General features: G+C 54.1%; 1 protein-coding gene across 2 annotated transcripts in view; it reads right to left on the bottom strand.

Moving 5' to 3' along the window:
* Window positions 1–5,486: 5,486 nt before the first annotated feature.
* The window catches only part of CUEDC1 (CUE domain containing 1), an 83,572-nt gene continuing 81,609 nt past the window's right edge, over window positions 5,487–7,449 (bottom strand). For both annotated transcript variants that reach the window (XM_081585298.1, XM_081585299.1), the window contains exon 11: window positions 5,487–6,921. The gene's annotated coding sequence lies outside the window, so the exon portion shown is untranslated. The remainder of the gene's footprint in view (window positions 6,922–7,449) is intronic.

Raw genomic sequence — 7,449 nt, 5'->3', positions numbered from 1 at the left:
ACCTCCGTGTATAAATTTTGGAGGAACACCATTCAGCCCACAACACTGAGCAATAAGTACTTGTACTGAATATTTCCATTTTCCCACCCAGGGACACACCCTCTCCGTGCCCTTCTTCACCCCGCTCTGTACCCCTGGAGGCTGACTTCTAGGACTGCATCCTCCAGCCCCTTGCCCTCTGTTCTCAGTCAGGCTCCAGTTGGTACCACCAATGGGTGGCATTGGCCGGGGACAGAGAAGAAGGAGGTAGACATCGCTCCCCACCCTCGCCGTCGCTCCCTGCCTGAACAGTCCAGGACCACAGGGTCTGCAGGGTGGCCTCTTCATGCTCAGCTCTCCCCAGCTTCCAGTCTTTGTCTCCTCCCTTCCCTTTAGGCCTCCACACGGCCAACTGTGCCCCCCTGTACCAGCTGTAGGGGCCAGGCCACCCTGGTGACTTCCCTACACTCTGCCCACATCTTTGTAATTAGCGCCCAGGAGTTTGTCTGAAAGAAAGAAAGAGCATCTCCAATGGCAGAACAGCTTTGGCAAGTCGATGAAATCCTGAATACTGCTGCTCACCTTTGGCAGGGAGCAGTTAGCTGTTGCTTTGAAAGAGGAGGCAAGCAAGAACATACATTCAACCCACAGGACAAGGTCCAGGAAGATGAAGCACATGGAGGCGGGGTGGGGGGATCTTCAAGGAAGCGGCAGGAGGGCCCCCTCTCACCTCCTAGCCCAGACCCTCCCCGATTCAAGGCCCACACCTCCACTTCCTCTCACAATCAGCCGGGAAGGTGTGTCAGCCCCAGCACACACTCCACCGGGCTGGACAGATGTGTCCCCGGGGCCTGTTCACTCCCTCAGCTTATCTCTCCCATATGGCCGGCCTGGTGTTGTAACACTGCCTGCTTGTCTGAGTCTGGGCCTCTTTGAAGCAGCAACCAGGATGCTTATCTCTGCTTCCTGACACCCAGCCTGGTGCTGAGCCTAGAGCTGACTCTTAGAAAGAATTTTCTCGTTGAACAGCACCGAGAAATAAAACCAAGATAGGGCAAATGAGGATGCGGTGATCTCAGCCCTCCTTGCTGGAGGCCTTCCCTGGGTACACCCACAGGGAGAAAGCAGTGGTTGAATGGAAGCAGTCCTCCACCCCATCACGCCCCGGGTCAATTCCAGTCCTCGCTGTCCTCTGTGCCTCACTGACAGATTGATCCCTTTTACAAACCTCTGGGCCTCAGCTTTGTCATCTGTGAAATGGGCAACATCATAGCATCCACCACATAGCCTTGTTGTAAGGAGTCAGAGGGTTAATACCTGCAAAGTGCTTAAAACCGTGCATGGTATATAGTAATTGCTCAACAAATAGGAGTAATGATGATAATGATTTCTGACCATTCCATGCCAAAGAGCAATAAATCACAACTTATTCAATCGTGTGTGTGTTAGTTGCTAAGTTGTGTCTGACTCTGCGATTACATGGACTGTAGCCCATCAGGTTCCTCTGTCCATGGGATTCTCCAGGCAAGATAACTAGAGTGGGTTGCCATGCCCTTCTCCAGAGGATCTCCCCAACCCTGGCTCTCCCGCAGTGCAGGCAGATTCTTTACCATCTGAGCCACCACAGAGCACAAATAACAATTTTCAAGTCATTTTCACATGGCTGCCCATTCAATGCTTCAGCAAACAGCAGTCTTTTCCCCAAGAAGAATCCAGTTTAGGCAAAGAGAGAAGCACTTTATGCCTACCTTCCCTGGGAGGTCTCACGGTATCACCGTGGCTCCTATTGTAGCCAAGGAACTAGGAGCCAGTTAGTCCTGACCTCTGGTTATCAAAATTAAAGGGCAATTGGAATCACGCTGTGGGGTTTTCTCAGCAGAAGATGAGACCCTGGAAACCACACATTTCGGGGCTGGTATGGGCCCTTCTTTTCTTGGGGAAGGCAGAGCCCTCCTTCTTTAATGTGCCCCTGAAGCTCCTAGAATTCTTGGAAAATGCAGATTCTGACTCAGTAGGTCTGGAGTGAGGCCTGAAACTCTGCATTTCTAACAGATTTTCAAGCTGACACCAAGGCTGCTAGTCTGCAGACAGAGTCATAAACTTGTCCAAGTTTGCCCCAGACTTTCCTGGTTTAGCACTGAAAGTTTTACATCAGAGGAAACCACTCAGTCCTGGAAAACCGGAACAGTTGGTCACCGTATCCACAGACCACACTTTGAATGGCAAGGTCAGAGCAAGGCAGGCTCGTGCTGAGTTTGTACTGAGCTCTACCAGTCCTTCCTGCAGAGTCCCTGGAATAATCCTCCTGGCCTGATTTAAAAAAAAAAAAAATGCGACTCTATAGAAATGACAGGCAGGGTAGATGCTGGTTTTGTGGGGCCTGAAGCTTATATAATTTTAGTGGCCCTTTTAAGAAAAAAAAAAGTACAAAAAATATCTTTGCAAATTTTACTAAACGTAAGACCATGTGAACAGAGTAAACGTCCTCTGCCTGTTGGGCTTGAGGGAAAAACAGGTGCTCAGGCCTTCCTTCTGGGAAGGTGGTGGTCTGGCCTTTCGGGGGGTCAGTGACTGCCACTTCTGAGACAACCACCAGGTGGCAGTAGACCCACACAGCCCCCTCCAACACCCCACCTCCCCACCATCAACTCCAGAAACTTCCAAACCTTCCTCCAGCTGGCCCAGCCAGCTATCTCAACAAATATCAATCTAAGGCTGTGATAATGAGCAGAAGGGGTGCAATGCTTCTCCCTCAGTCGCACATCTGCCATTTCATAGAAATGCTAAGAGACTGTTTTTGTTACTAAAACCAGACAAAGGATGCTAATAGCTGACTTTCAGGCATGCTGTTGGAAATGCTTTGAAGCAGGTGGACCTTTCTGTGCTCTACAAACTGCATTTATGCAAGGGTTCTAAGTCTTACCACCTGTTCCCCGACCCGAGTGTATCGCTTAGTGTTTAGGCACCAGCTCGGAGTTCAGCTGAAAGTGAAAGTGAAATTCACTGTTGTGTCTGACTCCTTGTGACCCCATAGACTATACAGTCCATGGAATTCTCCAGGCCAGAATACTGGAGTGGGTAGCTGTTCACTTCTCCAGGGGATCTTCCCAACCCAAGGATTGAACCCAGGTCTTCCGTATTGCGGGCAGATTCTTTACCAGCTGGGCCACCAGGGAAGCTGCCTGGGTTCAAATTCAGGTAGTACCACTTACTGAATAAGGACCTGATCATCTCTGTGCTTCAGTTTCCTGATCTGGGAAATGGGAGTATTAATACTGACTTGGAGAAGGCAATGGCAACCCACTCCAGTACTCTTGCCTGGAGAATCCCATGGACGGAGGAGCCTAGTAGGCTGCAGTCCATGGGGTCACTAAGAGTTGGAAACGACTCAGTGACTTCACTTTCACTTTTCACTTTCATGCACTGGAGAAGGAAATGGCAACCCACTCCAGTATTCTTGCCTGGATAATCCCAGGGACAGGGGAGCCTGGTGGGCTGCCGTCTCTGGGGTTGCACAGAGTCGGACACGACTGAAGTGACTTAGCAGCATAGTATAGTTGCGTGATAAAATGATGTCAACAAAGCACCCCAGAAAAGTGACTGACATACAGTAAGCACTGATAAGCAGCTCTCAGCATCATCATTTCACGTTGTGCCTGTCTTCTTCAAACCAAGTTCTCCTGTGTTTCCTGCAACCTCAACCCTCTGCCAGGTGCCTCAGGAGACTAGAGAGGGGCTTCCCTGGCAGCTCAGTGGTAAAGAATCCACCTGCCAATGCAGGAGACATGGGTTCATTCCCTGGTCTGAGAAGATCTCACATGCCTTGGAGCAACTAAGTCAGGGTGCCACTCTACTGAGCCTGTGCTCTAGAGCCTGGGAGCCGCAACTGCTGAGCCCAGTGTGCTACAACTACTGAGGCCCGTGCACCCTAGAGCTCACGCTCTGCAATAAGAGAAGCCACCACAATGAGAAGCCCATGAACCACAACTAGAGAGTAGCTCCCGCTCATGGAAACTAGAGAAAACTCTGCACAGCAACGAAGACCCCTTGCAGCCAGAAATAAATACATGAAACTGGAGGGAGGGCTGAGACCCCTGCTATGGTAATGAACAGCCTAGTTCTTCTGGGCACGACATTCCCTAGACCCGTGAGCTCCTCTCAAGCTGGGACTGAGCCCTGAAGACAGCAAGGCATAGAAAGTGGGAGGGGCTCTGGTTGGACCAAAGTCCAGATAGTCGGGCTCATTTTTGCAGAAGATAAATCTGTAGGTATCACCTTGTGGACACCAAGAGCCCAGAACCCACAGAGGAGCATATGGAAAGGTAGATGGCTGGGGCAGTCAGCTGGCCCAGCCCGACTCCCCCTGGGTCCTCTATGTACTGTTCAGCCAGGAAGAACTCCTCATGGAGCAAGGGCCTCCTCTTCTGCACTCCTGCAGGGCCCGGTAAGCTTTCTTTGCCTTTGTCAGCAAAGTGATGTCTCTGCTTTTTAATATACAATCTAGATTTATCATAACTTTCCTTCCAAAGAGCGTCTTTTAGTTTCCTCTTGGTTTGCTGAGGTCCAGGTTTGGCTTCCCAGGTGTCACAGTGGTCAAGAATCCCTCTGCCAATGCCGGACATGCAAGAGACGAGTGTTTGACCACTGGGTCAGGAAGATCCCCTGGAGTAGGAAATGGCAACCTACTCCAGTACTCTTGCCTGCAAAATTCCATGGACAGAGGAGCCTGGCGGGCTACAGTCCACGGAATCACAGTAGGACGCAGCTGAGAACACAAACACAAACTCCAGGTCTGTCTGGGGCATCAACGTGTATGTCCATTTACGAGACCACCTTCATCTACCTGGGCTGGGGGCAGGGCAGGGGTCTGAGCAGAATGTTTTCTTAGGGGAGGCAGGAGGGAGCTGCATTGTTTACCCAGAAGGAGAGAGGCCACTGAACTCCAACACGGCATTGGGGGAGACTTGGCCCGGGTGACTCGGAGCCCAGAATCAAGATGTGTGTGGTTGAAGCCACAAAGAGGCCCACCGCTCAATACCAGGAAGAACTTTTTAACCTTGAGAACCGCTCTGTCTGAAAAGGATGCCAGCTCCCTCCTTCGGCAGTGAGCTCCCTGGCCCAGAAGGCAGTAGGGAGAAAGCCAGAGAGATTTGAACTGGAAGATCTCTGCCGGCCCTTTGAAGACTGAGATTGTACATTCCTGCAGCCCCAGGCAGCCGGTACCCTGGCAGCTTTCTGTTTATTTAGGGAGGTGATCAGCTGGAGTTCTGCAGCAGACTGGTGCTTCCCTGGCCTGTTGGCAAGCCGTTTACCTTCCCAGGCAGACAGGAAAGCGCACAGCCCAGCAGGAGGGCGAGGCTGTGGTGCGACACAGGTGTCACTGGGCCCCTGAGAGGCCAAGCCCCGGGCCTGCGTGAGCTGCGGGTGCATCAGGCAGGCGGCCCCTGGGCGCCGGGTCCCGGGGGTGTGGGGAGGAGAAGAGGAGGGTCAGTCCAGGTGCCGTCAAGTCAGAGCACCAAGAGAACACCAAGTCTTTATTACACCAATTTCTATGAAACAGCTCCAGGAAAAAACCCACACGGAGGAGAAGAAACAGAACTAACACAGTCACACACATGGACTGGGGCTCCCCCTCTACTGTGCAGGGGGCTGTGGGGAGTTGAAGGGCAACCGCACTTCCGCGGGATGGGGAGGCGGCCCAGGTCCCCCTCAGGTACTGCGGGGGGCGCGCCAGGCTCTATCTCAGGGTGACTTGTGGTCACCCAGCCCCAGCGGGCCTGGCATCTCCTCTCAACGCCCCAACGCTGTGCGGCCGGCGGGCTCCCCGCTGCAGCTGGAGCCTCTTACCCACCCAGGCTTCCCCCAGGTCAGCGCACCCCCATCTCCAGGCGGGGGGCCACAGAGGCGGGGCTCTCCGCCCCCCACCCCTCCCACTGGCAGTGGTTGGTGCTAGCTCAGGTCTGTAGGTCCCTCGTTCTCCTCCTGGCCATTCACCTTGTCGCTCTTTGCAAGGGGCACCCAGCACACCCTTCTGGCCTGGGGCTGCAGGCCGGCTGGCAGCCTCTTCTTCACGGTCCCCAGCCCCACACCTTCCCAGGTTTACCAAGGAACTGATCACTGCCCACCCAGCGGCAGCGGACCTTCTAGTCCAGACTGGAGGCCAGCATCGCTGGAGAGGGGCTACAGGATCCCATCCAGAACCGGCTTTTTGTCTTCTGCCAGACTGAAGACCCCCACTGCTAGAATCCTCCAGTCCAGGGTGGTCTGCCTCTCGATCTCTCTGAGGACCCTTGCCAGCCCCCAAAGGAGGAAGCAAGGAGCCCATGCAGAGTGAGCAGCACACACAGCTCTGCAGGGCCCGTCACCCCTCAGACAGGGCTCCAGGGACCGCCCAGGGCTCTGTGCAGCAGTGGGCCGCAGGCCAGCGCCCCTGGGGGGGGCTGAAAGGCAGGAGGCCACGGAGATGAAGGGCCCAAGGTGCCCAGAGGGAGCCGGGATGAGGGCAGGGGTCAGGCCATGTCTGTGGTCTCTCCTGCAGGACAGGAGGAAGGCAGGGGCTCCACCCTCGGGCCAAGAAGACTCTGGTAGGATCATCCTCCCCTTTTGGGTATTCCAACCTTGCCTGCCTTCTGTTTGGTTGTTTTTTTTTCTTTTTTTTTTTTTTTTAATAGAAAAGGGGTTAGAGCCTGCATTTCCACCCATTCCCCTTAGAACAGCCCGGTTACACGAGGCGCTGTGGTTGGCTGTTGCCTCCACCCTCCTCCCTTCCTGCAATCACAGCGGGCAACTCGGAAGTTCTGAGTCCCTTGGAAAGTGGCAGTGGCTGGGCTGGACTGTGGCCAGAGAATCACCGGGCCTCAGAACTCAAGCACCATCTGTCCGACGGCAGCTGGGATGCCTCCGCTGGTCGGATCGTCCCCGGCAAGGAGGAACTGCTGGTATCTGGCAGGAGAGAGGGATGGGAGAAGTCTTTTTCAACGGAGCCCCATGGTCTTCCCTCATCACTAGTTCCTGGAGAGAGAGTTTGGGGCAGAAGCTTCTAAAGACAGGGGCCCTCTCCTTCCCCTAGGGACTCTGTGTCAGCCTCGGAACTCAGCCTGGGGTCACATGCGCCAATCCAAGGTCCTAGAAACATCCCAACGTGCAAACCAGGGGGGCCTCTGGCCACTAGAGGTGGAGTGGGGGTCTGGAACGCTTGGTGGATGTGATGCTTCTGTCTGTGGAGGGCTGAGAACCGTGCCAGGTGCCTGACCTCTTCTGTGACCAGATGCAGTGGGAACTCAGCAGAACTACACAGAACTACATACACCAAGGGCACTTGTAGGGGCAGAAGAGCATAATGGGGCCAGAACTTGGTGGGACCCCGCACCAAGCCAAGGAGCCTTCACGCGGAAGACCCCTTTCAGAGAGTGAGGGAGAGACAGGACTCAAGAGGTGTCCTGGTGATGGCTGAGAGAGCAGGGGCACGGA

The sequence above is a fragment of the Giraffa tippelskirchi genome, chromosome 3 (assembly GCF_054371585.1).
Source record: "Giraffa tippelskirchi isolate mGirTip1 chromosome 3, T2T-mGirTip1v1.2.pri, whole genome shotgun sequence".
Taxonomy (NCBI): domain Eukaryota; kingdom Metazoa; phylum Chordata; class Mammalia; order Artiodactyla; family Giraffidae; genus Giraffa; species Giraffa tippelskirchi.
The sequence above is the reverse complement of the archived record's forward strand: the minus strand, read 5'-3'. Positions and strand labels throughout refer to the sequence as shown.